Here is a 13,027-nt window from a genome sequence, read left to right as displayed (position 1 = left end):
TCTTCTTCCGCCTCCAGAGTACTGGGATTAAACATTTATGCCACCATGGCTGGCCAACAGTGGTTCTTAAAGCTTTCCTTCCATTTTATTGACTAAAACTAAACACATGGCCAAGTCTAACACCAGGGGAGCAATATTCCACCCACGTTTAGAGAGGACACCAAAGGAGGGACAGGGAATGTTTTGAATAGTGATCCAATTTCCTTTAGACTATAGCTGCATGAGATGTCATTTAGAACCTCAGAATGGCTTGGAGGAAGGACCTTTGCAGGCAGAAGCAGCAGCTCAGGTCCCTCAGCTTCCTTGTGCCTTTGCTTCCTCCCCATCGCCACCCACAGACTCTGGGTACATTTCTGCCTGAGGTTTCTGCTTCTCTGCTTGCTGTTTCCTCAGCTTGCCATTTCCTCATGACTCTGTCTTCCTCTTTATGGTATTTTTACCCCCATTTCCCCCTTTTTGCATGTATGTGCATATGTATGCGGTATGCGTGAGTACGTATGTGCATGTCTGCTTGTGTGTGTCCCTGAGGTTAATGTCAAAGATCTTCCTCAATTGCTTTTCATGCTGTATATTGAGGGAGATTGCTCTTTAAATTTTTTAATTTAATTTATGTGCATGTGCCTGTATGTATGTGTGTATGTATACCATGTGTGTGTGGTGCCCTTGAAAGTCAAAAGGTATTGGATGTGACAGCTGTGAGCCATTTGATGTGGGTGCTGGGACCCAGTTCCAGTCTTCTGCTAAAGCAATAAGTGCACTAACTACTGAGCCAGCTCTCCAGACCTGAGGAAGGGTTTCTAAGCTAAACCCAGAGTTTGCTCTTTCAGTTCATCTGGCTAGCCAACTTGACCCAGGGTTCCTTATTGCCACCTCTCCTATTGGGATTACAGTGTCTGCCGTGCCCTTTGTCTTTATAGGTGAATCCAAACGCCAGTCCTCATGGTTGCCAGGCAAGCACATTATCCACTGTGTCCTTTCTCTAGCCCCTCTTCTTTCTTATAGCCATTTATGTAATGGCCTATGCTATGAATTCAGCAGAACTCTTTAGTTCAGGCACCAGAAATCCAGATCAAACCTATGTAAAGAAAGAAGACAAGCCTTTTATATTTCTCAGTGCCATCACCAAACACCTGATAAGGAACAACTTAATGGAGGAGGGGTTTATTTTGCTCATGGTTTGAAAGGACAGTTCATCACATCTTGGCTGTGACAGCAGGACCATGAGGCTACTTGCTCACAACTAGGTGGATCAGAAAACAGACAGGACAGAAAGTTGGGCTGGCTATAAAACCTCAAGGTCCGACCCTGTGATCCACTTCCTCTACCCCTTAAAGGTCCCACACCCTCTCCAAATAGCCCCACCAGCTTGACACAAGCTTTGAACTGCTTTTAGGAAGCTTCTCACATTCAAACCAGAACAGAACAGTTCTGGCCCACACAGGAAGAGCCACAGGTAGAGCTGGCTGTCAGTGCGATTCACTCTGCGAATCTCAGTGATTCTCTGCTGTCTCGTCCTCTCCTCCTACAGTGTGAACGCCCTTGTTGGGCAAATCTGTCATCTCACCTGATGGCCTGGCTCCCAGTCACCCTTTCCCTCTTCTTTCATGGAGGCCAAATATTTTCATTGGTGCTATGGCCTTTACCTGCAGCTAGGTATGGTATAGGCGGAAGTCCTGGCTAGTGGACATGTCCACTCTTGTGTTTCCCTTTCCTGCCACCTCTCTTGGGCTGCAGGGTGGCTGTGTGGAACAAGGTGAGCTCATCCACGAATAAGATGAGCCACAAAGCTGAAGGCGCCGGAGCTCCTCAGACTTGTGTGGGCAGAGCTACCACAAACACCTGTGAGAAAAAATTAACTTTGCTTGCCTAAAGTGCTGTTGTGTAGGTCTTTGTTACAGTAACCCAACCAGAAAGAATCTCAGTTAATTTAGTCCCCCTCCCAAACCCATCATGGCGGTCCAGGGGTAAAATCTGCCAAATGAGTCCAGTCTGGTGGTACAGACCTACAATCCCAGGTCAGGAGACTAGGGTGAGATTGCAGGTTCACAGCCTGCCTGGTCTACAATGAAGAGTGTATCAAACAAACAAACAAGATAACAACAACAACAACAAATATTAACCAACTGGCCTTAGATTGGAACCCTATGTCAGAATCCAGTACTGAAAGAGGTGAAGAAACTATTCCTACACATTACTGGGGTATCATCGTCAGCAAAAAGGGACTTGCCCACGGGGCAGCAAAGCGTCTTTAAGGATCCCACTCCCCTTGTGTTTGTGTGATGAGATCTCTGAAGAGAAGGTCTAACTTCTGATTGTCTCCACTTGGCTTTTTCCTCTCACTAGGCACCAGAGGAGGCCTGAGGTGCCCCTTCTGCTAGGTGTCTGGGAGTGGTGGAGATGGTGGCTGTGGTGGGCAGAGCCCTGTGTGGTGCCAGGGTCTTCAGAGCTGTGCCTGCACCTCTGCCACGAGTGGGTTTTGTGAGGTCTAAAGGGAACAAAGGAAGCTGCTAGTGTGTTAGTCCATATGGGTTGCTATAACAAAACCGTAACCACACCCGAAGAGGCTAAACATAATGAAGTTGATTCTTCACAATTCTGCAAAATGGCAAGAGTGAGATCAAGATGTTGATAAATTCAATACCTCCATAATATCCTTTTGCCAGGGTCTGGGTTCATAGTTCTGAAATACATCTTTTCACTGTCCTCACACAGAAGAAGGGCAAAGAAGCCTCTTTTAAGGGGCACCACTCTTATTCAAGAGGGCTGAACCCTTGTGATCTAATTACCCCAAAGATCCCACCTCTAGCTGGACGGTGGTGGCACATGCTTTTAATCCCAGCACTTGGGAGGCAGAGGCAGACAGATCTCTGTGAGTTTAAGAGCTAGTTCCAGGACAGGCTCCAAAGCTACAGAGAAACCCTGTCTCAAAATACCAGGAAAAAAAACCCACTTCTAGACACTACTGCATAGATTTGTGTTGTCATTGTTGCTGTATGTTTGCTTTGTTTTTGAGAGAAGGTCTCATGTAGCCCAGATTGGCATTGAACCCCCTCTGTAGTTGAGAATTACCTGGAACTTCTGCTCCACCCCCTGTCTCTACCTCCCTGGTAGTGCTAAGGATTGAACCTGGGTCTTCCCGCACGCTGGGCACCTGATCTAGTTTCTTAGCCCTTGATTTTCAGCATTTGAATTTTGGAGGTGTTCTGGTCAGGATCTGGCACAACCTAGAGTCACCTGGGAGGAAAGATTCTTTGAGGAATTGTTTAGATTTGGCTGGTGGGCAGTCATGTCTGTTGAGGGGATTGTCCTATTGATTGGTGTAGAAGGACCTAGCCCATTGGCAGACACCATTCCGTGGGCAGGAGGTCCTGAACTACATAAGACAGAGAAAGCGTGATGAGAATGGCAAACAGGCAGCATGGGTGCGTTCATTTCCCTCTGTTCTTGACTGCATATGTGATGTGAGCCGTGTGAATCCCTGACTTGACTTCCCCGAAATGATGGACTGGAACTTGAGATTATAAGTAAAAAAAAAAAAAAAAACCCGCCTTCTTCCCCAGTGTTGCTTTAGGTCAGGGCATTTGTCATAGCAACGTATGAGCAGCCACGGGAGGGAAACAAACATTTAGACAATAGCAACTGGGGAATGGCTGAGGGCAAAGTGGGTCTGGTTGGTGGCATCTGTATCTGTGCCCTCTGCCTGCATCCTCAGTCTGTCTCTGCCAGCGATCATCTCTGCGAAATGACACAAGGATCCTGGTTGGGTCATCTTTTCTGTGCCAAAGGCAAGACAAGTCCTTTAAATTTACTGCAAACACTCATTGGGGATGGACTCGAGTTTGTTAGCGGCAAACGCCAGTAAGTGTTGATAAATAAAGCCATTAAAAATGTGTTATGGCTCTGACACTTGGCGTAACATCTTTCCTCCTACTTTTCCCCATGTAACATTTACTTTAAATGGCCCCAGCCAAAAGCCAAGCACCAATAAAACGGGCCCAGGTCTCCCAGAACATCTCCACTAGTGAAACACTCGCAGGTTCTGTACTCGGGGAGGGGGGCGGGGGGGGGAAGCCACCGGGAGGCCCCGCTGTTGTGTAAACTGCAGATGTTGTAGTTCCTGCATTGGAGGCCTAACTGTACATCACATTTGCAATTTTGACGCTTCAGTTGCTTAAAAATATTGTAACTGCTCCCCAAACAGGAAAATTGCATTTAGATTTCCCTGTATGTTTAACCTCAGACTAGCAAGAGATGGTCTTCATATTTCCCCAGCAAATGAAATCACTTTTGGATTGAGATTGCTTAGGGATGGTTCCTATCCGAAGAGAAAGAAAATCTAGGAACAAACACAGCCATACATCTGTGCAGGCCTGTAATGTGGATAATAAATGATTGTTTTTTGTCCCATACTCCTTGGCATAAAGGATCTAGGATCAAGACAAGGAAAGGCAGTCTTGAATATGAGGTTTAGTCACATCTGAACTGTTGCTGAGGGACTTGCAGACTCCAGCACTCAATTTTCGTAGGACCAGCCTCCTGCAAAATTGGCATTCCTTTGGCGCGTTCCATATCAAAAACCCCTTCTTCCTGTATAGGCTCAAAGGCTTTCAAACTATATCTTTCCCCTCAATCAAGCTTATAACTCATTCACACTAAAGTATGATTGCTTACATCTTAAAAGGGAACCAATAGGAATTGGGAAACAGTTTACTCAGAGAAAAAAACGTGACATTGGAGAGCGCCTATGCAATAATGCTCTGTTAGGGCTGTTAAATGGGCGTCCTTTTCTGTCTACTCATAAGTTTGGTGATTGCTTTGTTTCGTTTTTAAGACAGGGTCTCACGTAACCCATGCTGACCGCAAGCTCAAGATGTAGCCAGGGATGACCTTGAACTTCCGACCCTCTTGCTTCCACCTTCCTGTAACAGAGAGGACGGAGCACAAGAAGTAGCCGTCAGAAGCGTGGAGCTGCTGCGGCGTGTAGTATGCAGGTGCCTGCTGCATGCCAGGGGCAGACCGCCGTGGACAGCATTTTCTTCCCAGCACCCCAGCCAGGTAGGTAGCACAGCTCCAAAGACAGAGGCAGCAATTTTTTCTCTTGCAGGTCACACATAGGAAGGCACAGGCAGTTTGATTTCAGGGCCTTTCTGTTCCAAGTTTGATTAGATTAAAATAAGCATATAGGGCAGGCTTTGAGGAGACAGTCTTTAATGTGCTCTGAACTACCAGAGAAGCTGTGATGAGGGCCAGGAAAGAGGGCCAGCCTCTTGCTGGGCAAGAGGAGCCTCGGGTTAGGGCAGCTGCAGTGGGTCACCCCACTCTTGCCCCCTTCCTCCTCAAAGCCCCCCTCCCCTTACCAGCAGACACCAGAAGCCAGCAGGCTGGCTGCGCCCCAGGCAGGCTCTGGTCAGGAAGAGGGAATCTTTTGTGAGCTGCAGGCCTGGTCTCTGTTAATGCCAATTAGCGTTTCTGCCTGCTTGGAGCTGCAGGGCCAGCAGGCTTCTGTGATCCTGGTGGCTAGGAGTTCTGGCCTAGAAACGCTCCCCGATGTGGGACGAAAGTCAGAGAGTCCGAGGGGAGGGACTTGGTCATTGAAAGGAGAGGAAATGGGGTTTCACAGGAGCTCCACGGGGCCCTGTAGCCTCAAGAGCACAGCTCCCTGGGGCCAGGAAAAGAGAGCGGAGAGAAAGCAGCAGGCCTGCCTCCAGCTGCCCTAGTTGGCCTCTCTGTGAACCAGGGTCTGGCTCCTGAGAGAGAAGCTAGAAAGAGGGTTCCCATGCTCCTGAAGTTGTAGGAGATCCTGGGGCAAAGCTCTCCTAGGACTTCAGCTAGCTAAGCTTATGGGTGCAAGGAGCGTCCATGTCAGAGTCCCCAGTCCTCAGGATCTGTGGTCGTCAGTTTGAATCGGTGTGGATAAGTGGCAGCATACAACAGCTTGAGTGCTTAGGGAGTCTGAGCCAAGCTCCAGTCTCGCACTGGCCTGCCAGGAGAGCATGGCTGAGGGATCCCGGGTTTCTGAGTCTCCAGCTTTGGTTCCATGTCAGCTTCTCCTGTCCTTTCCTGACTACCTGTTCCCTGAATGGCTCTCCTGTACCTTCTACACCCTTCCTTTGTCCTGCCACCTGTCCCTCTTTCCCACTTGTGTTTTTTTCTTTTCTTTTTTTTTTTTTGCTCTTTGCTCTCCACGGAGGTCGCCTGCCTGGTTGGAAAGCCCTCCTTTCTTCCATTCCCAGCCCTCACTGAGCTGGATCATATTGCCCTCTGACCTCTGTAGGAGGGTGGTCCCTTGTTTCACTGGCAAAGCAAGCAGAAACCAAGAGTCAGGATCTGGTCGCTGCTTATCCCTCTTCTCCCTGCTGGCTTCAGTTTTAGGTAGTTGATGAGCTGTTTTTTGGTGAGTCACCAAGGTGTCCTAAGGGAATCGTTTCCCAAAACCTTGTCACTGAAGCTTCAAGGGAAACACCTGACCTTGCCAGCACCAGGTTTGTCCTATCCTTATCTCTGTAGGTGGTCCTCCTCTCTGTCCTCTCCTCTCCAGGGGTGTGTGTGCGCACGTGTGTGTTGATGTGTGTGCGTGTGTGTCTGTGTGTACGTGTCTGTGTATACGTGTGTGTTTGTGTGTGTGCGTGTGTGTCTGTGTGTATGTGTGTGTGTCTGTGTATATGTGTGTGTCTGTGTGTGTGCGCGTGTGTATGTATGTGTGTGTCTGTGTGTGCTTGTGTCTGTGTGTGTGTGTCTGTGTGTATGTCTGTCTGTGTATACGTGTGTGTCTGTGTGTGTGCGCGTGTGTACGTATGTGTGTGTCTGTGTGTGCTTGTGTCTGTGTGTACGTGTGCATGTGGAGGGCAAGGAACAACCTTGGGGTCATCTTGAAGAATACCATTCACCCACTGAGACAGAGTCTCACTATCCTGAACCTCACTGAGTAGGCTTGGGTGAACAGCTAATGAAGTCCAAAGATTAGTCTGTTTCCACCTTCCCAGTGGTGTTGGAATTACAAACGTGTACCACTGCATTTGTACATGGATGCTGGGGATCAAACATGGGCCTTGAACAGAACCAACTCCAACGCTTTTCTCTCTCTTTCTTGAGACAGGCTCTTACTGTGTAGTCCAGTCTGCTTTTTAACTGTCAATATTCTTGCCTCTGCCTCCAAAGTTCTGGAATTAGTGTTGCACCCCATCATATTCAGTTCTAGAAAAATCTTTGCAAGAAGTCCATGTAGGGACAGGGACAAGAAGGTGGTGTCTGCGGCTGAAAATCGTCGGGCTTGATGCATTTCTGGCCCAAACGCTTTTCTCTTTCTTGCGCACTTCACTCTCTTCTCAGGGATTTCTCAAAACTCCCAAGGCTTCCAGGCTGAGGAAATGGACAGTCTCAGGGTGAGAGAGGACACGAAGGGTGATAGAGGGCCCACGCTGGCTTCCTGTGTCCCAGTCCTTCAGGACAATACCTCAGCCTAGAGGACAAATGACTACTTTTTTTTTCTTTTCCCTTTTCTTGGGACAGAGTCTCACTATGTGACTCTAGATATCCTGGAATTCACTCTGTAGACCTGTAGACTCTGTAGACTCTGTAGACTGGCCTCAAGATCACAGAGATCTGTCTGCCTCTTCCTCCTGCGTGCTGGGATTAAAGACGCGCACCACCACACCTGGCTCAAATGACTATTTCCAACAAAACCAAACAAAAAAGCTTGCTCCCTCTCCAGAACCTGAGGTGGGTAATCAAATGGTGCTTGTTGCTTCATACTGAGTTGGCCACCTGCTGGCTGGCCAATGAAGTCCAGTGTCCACAAGACTGGTGACCATTTTGCTTTGTTTTGGAGACAAGGTCTCATGTAACCCAGACTGACCTCAAACTCAGTACATAACCAGCGATGACCTTGAACTTCTGATCCTCTTGCTTCCACCTCCCAAGTGCTTGCACCACCACTTCCGGTTTATGTGCCGCTCTGGATCAAAGCCAGGGCCTTCTGCATGCTAGCCAAACACTCTATCCATAGAGCTACAGCGCTACCCAGCCCATGAGACGAGTCAGTCTTAACTTTGGTAGGTTTGCCTACTTTCCCTTCCTGTCCTTACGTTCGTTCTGTCAGCAAACATCATTGAGGAGCAAACTTCACACAGGGAGATTTGGGGGTCACTGCTGTGCTTTGTGGCAAGAGCCGAGAAAGGGCTTTAGGCTGCCACACACTAGTGGCTCATCTGCAGAAAAGTTTTTCCTGCTTGGGTTGAGAGTGGGTATCCTGGGCTCTGGCTGTACTTCAGCTAGACATACGAACACAGTTGGAACCGGAGAATTTAGACAGTCATGTACAGCTTCTATTTGCTGAATAGAATCACTGAAGTCTGGGAGCCTTTGTGGACAGTACCACAATTACTGCAGCTGAGGAAGTGGAAGCTCAGAGGGGTTAAGTACTTAATCAAGAAAACACAGCAAGCAAAGGACTAAGGTTTGAGTGGGAATCTATCTGGCTTCAGAGCTCCAGGATTGTACAATACTTCATGGGCATGATTCTTAGGGCCCCTCCCCACCCCAAATGTCCCTATTGCTTCAGCTGAACAGAGCTACTGCTGGGGTTCTGAGAACAGGGAGCTGGAGTCCTTGGAGACCATCTTAAGGGACCTTATGATGTCAGAGCATAGAGGGTGGGAAGGATCTATGGCGTTTTCTTCCCATCCATTAGCCATTTCTTTGACATTGGCAGCTGGCAGGTGAGGCTTTGCCAGCAAAGGTATCACAAAGACTTTTTGCCAGCCTATCACCTATCACTCCTTGGGAAAGATCAAAGAACAGCAGTCTAAAGGTCCAGGGGCCAGCCAGCTCATGGGACCAATCATAGGGCTTAACCCTACCCTTCTAGAAGGTACTTGAGCTCCGCACTCGTCCCCACAGCCTGAGGACCGTGGGAAGGTGGATGTTATTCACTGACACCTTGGGCCATCCCCTGACTGCCCCAGCCAGCAAGAGCTCCAGTCTCCCGCCCTCGTGGCTTACACACTAGAACTGGACTCTGAAGATCTATTGTCATATATTAGTCTTGTTTTTCCAGTGAGCTCATTAGCCTCTTGAGGGCAGGAGATCACAAGTGACCCCTCCTTGCCTCTCCCACAGCACTTGGTGAAGAGCTGTGTTTTCTTGGAAGTCAGCCAATACTGATTGGTTACTTGGAAGCCTCTAGACTGCATTTAAGAACTGGCACACACATGCGTATAAGTTTACTTGTGTCCATGTGTATGTATGATATATATGTCTGACATGTACATAGGGTGCATGTATCCCTGTGCATCAAAATGGCGCACATACATGTACCATGTTCCTATGTAATGTGATTCACCAGATATTAAGGAGAAATTGAGTATGATGCAGACTGTCCAACCCCAGAGCGAGGAAAGAGAGCATTACAGAAGTAGTAACAACCCATGTGGCAGCGTGTACCTGTAATCCCACCTCTACCATGCTAGAGTAAGGAAACTCATGAATCTAAGGCTAGCCTACGCCACATACCAAAACCCTATCTAGAAATTAACAGCCTCCAGCAAGTTAGAGCAGATGAGGTACCATGATTAGGAGTACATGGCAGAGTCACAGCTTAGGCAGTCTAGGGAGACAGATCAGGAAAGGGCTAGTGAAGACGGGAAAAACTGGCCAGGACTTGGAGTCTGTTGGGGATTGAACCGCTCCCCTCACCCCAAGGATGTGTTCGTCTAACTACTAACACCTGTGAACACGACCTTGTTTAGAAGTTGGGCCTTTGTAAATACCATCAACTTAAGATGAAATCACTGTTGGATGAGGGGACAGCCTACCTCTCCAACAACCAGTGTGCTTCTCGAAGGACATCTGGTCACAGACACAGAGTGACAATGGTGTCACATGACCAGAGAAGCGTGACTGGGGTGATAGTCCATCAGCTGAGGACACCGTGCATTGCAGTCTTCAGAAACTCCTGAAGGCTGTGGGCTTCAGTGACTGTTCCCTGCCTCCCCCTCCCCCTCCCCGTGCACTTAGACAAGAGCTAGAACTTTCCTGAGACTCAGAGGTGTAGAACACAGGGCTTTCTCCAAAGCCCTCGGGAAGGAACTCACCATACTGACGCGACATCAGAGTTCTGGCCTCCAGAACTGTCAGTGAATAAATTCCTTTGCCTTTAAATCATGGTAATTTGTTATGGCAGCCCTGGGAAATGAACCCAGAGGCCTACCAGGAATGCACTGGGTGAGGGAAAAGGGGGAAGAGTGATTCTGTCACAAAAAGCCAGCTGCACTGGGGCACGGAGGAGTGAGGGCATGTTGCAGAGAGTAGCAGAACGCTCAGCTGATCGGGGACGTTCCCTGGGAGGTGGGGAAGGAGAGTTACACGTTAGAACCTGCATGTTTGTGTGTCTGTTTTACAGGGCTGTGTAATTATCTGAATGTGTGCCCATGCATGTACTTCCTGGAATTCCACTCTGCTTTTATGATTTCTGGTTTAGTATGCTCCTGCATGGTTGATGTGTGCCTTGACCTATATGTGGGACTTGTATGCCAGGGCATTAATGTGGATAGTCTACAAGTCTGTGTATTGAATTTAAAGCAGTTATGGGAAGGCTGGAGCAGGAGCAGCCCTGTTTCTCTGTTTATACTCTTGGTGAACACTGTAAATACACCTGGCCAGAGTATGAGATGACAGGCAGAAGATGGGGGCTGGGGCTGGAGCTGGGGCTGGGGCTGGGGCTGGGGCTGGGGCTGGGGCTGGGGCTGGGGCTGGGGCGTACTTGTCCTGGTTCAAGAAGACAAGACAGGGCAGGGGGCTTGGGAGGGACAGAAGTGATCTGTTCTTAGGCTGGAAATATGACCCAACATAAATACATGCAAAAGATCTCTTGCAAAGGACCAGGGTTCCTCTATGTGCTTGCAACAGCCTTTGATTCCAGTTCTAGAGGATTTAATGTCTTCTTCTGGCCTCCTAGGGCTCTTGCTGCACATATATTCACGCAGGAGCATACATATACACAAATTTAAACAAATTTAAAACAAAACAAAAATTCTTCTTCTTCCTTTTTTTTTTTTTTTTTTTTTGGTGCTCAGTTCCTGAGATTGACAGCTATAGGTGGCTTTAAGTATGGCTGTGGTCCCTTTCGTACTATGGCCTAGTCACACTGGCACAGCTCCTGAAGAGCCCTCAGTGAACACAGGGCAGGAGAGATGGCTCAGTGGTTAAAAGCACAATACTGCTCTTGCAGAAGATCTGAGTTTCATTCCTAGCACCCACATCAGGCAGCTCACAGTTGCCTGTAACTCTAACTACAGGGAGATATAAAACCCTTTTCTGGGCTTTTTGGGGACTTGTGCATGAGTGAGCATGCACACACACACACACATTACAAGTAATCAAAAAATAATCTCTAAGAATGACCGAGTTTATAAAAGCACATTCTGTGATTTGGTCAAATCCCTACCTGCCTGGGAGTCTCTTAGAAGAGTCTCATTCCTTGGAGAAAGATTACAGCCAAGGGCAGGAACCAGGGGAAGAACCACCCCCATCCCAACCCCTACAGAAAGTTGCATATGTATATGCTGTCTTTCCCTCTCCCCTGGGGACATCTCAACCAGAGATTTTTATGAAATCTAAGAACCAGTTCTGTGCTCCAGACTGACATTGAGGGCATGAGTGTGTGCATGGTGTGTGCAGGTGTGTGCGAGCATGCGGAACTTCCAACCTGCTTCCTCTTCGAGAATATGGTTAGCGCAGGATGTCAAGTGCAGCCCCGGGCCCTGCCAGCTGCTGCCATAGTCAGATTGCAGGGGGCTGTCCTTGATGAGGCCAGTAGAACAGACAGAGCCTGTGGTAAGGACGGGAAGAGAGGCGGAGGCTGCTGCTTTGAGGCTTGGAGCTCTCTGAGATCAGTCTTTGACAGACCCCTAGACTGAGATGGTTTCAGTAGGAGCAAGCCTTGACTGTGGAGCTGGGGTTTACAGGTAGGATGATGAGAGGGGCGTGCACACAGGCTGTTGAGGGAAGAGCTAGGACATTTCAGGACCTTGGCCAGTGTCCTTGGGTTCCTAGGGCGCCAAAGGTTGTCTGCCAGTTTCCAGATGCCTGGTCTGTGGCAGGCCTCTGGGTGCAGTGGAGATGCTGAGGGCAGGGAAAGATACACTGAAATTTGAGAGTTACCCAGGTACTTCATTAAGGTTATAGATGCTCTTTAGAAGCTGGATGTGGAAAAGAGTCCCTCATAAGTAACTAGGGGTAAGTCCCCCAAGAATGAGGAGACAGGATCTTCTGGGGGCTCAGACCTGGTAAGGAAGAAGAGCATGCTGAGGCTGTGTTTCTTTGCCCCCCCTGTGTCATGCACAGGGACAAGCATTTAGCACTTCCCACCCCTGCATAACCAAACTATTGTTCCTTTGGGGAGCAGTCCAGGAGCAGAGGCATTTCTGTGGCTGTTCAAGAGGCCTCTCCCATGTCCTTTCTTGATGCTGCCTGCCACTTTCCTGCGCCTGTCTGCTGCCACCCGCGCCTTGCCCTTTGCAGCCCCATTGCAACTGGCAAGACTTCACTGCCACCGCTGCGGGGATGCTCCTCTGCCCCCCGACCCCGTAGCTCTCCTCCTTCCACAGAACTTTTTAAGAGCAATTAATCAACCTTATCACATCCTTTCTCTGGAGTCCCACACAAGGAGGGATGTAGAAAAAGCATCCGGCTCCTAGAAGCCAGTCATGTGGATATGTGGACACCCAGGCAGCTGGTTGACAGACTCTTCCCTGGGCACGGCCACCTCTTCCAACTTTGGAACTGGCTGCAGTATGAGCCTGACCCAGGAGGGAGAAGTGGGGAATACCTGCTTGCTCTTAGCCTTGCCAGTGTTTCCTAACTCCCTCCCCCATTCACTCCCTTCAGTTATTTCAAGCTTGTTCTCCCAATCCTTCCCTAGGCAACTTCTTGGGTCAAGGGTCATGTGCAAAGCGTTTGGAGATGAATACCCATGAGCGTGAAGAAGTATGACTTCTGTGAATGACAGCCTTTCCCTTGCACTCGGGAC

This window comes from Myodes glareolus, chromosome 13 (genome assembly GCF_982192425.1).
Source record: "Myodes glareolus chromosome 13, mMyoGla1.1, whole genome shotgun sequence".
NCBI lineage: Eukaryota > Metazoa > Chordata > Mammalia > Rodentia > Cricetidae > Myodes > Myodes glareolus.
The sequence above is the reverse complement of the archived record's forward strand: the minus strand, read 5'-3'. Positions refer to the sequence as shown.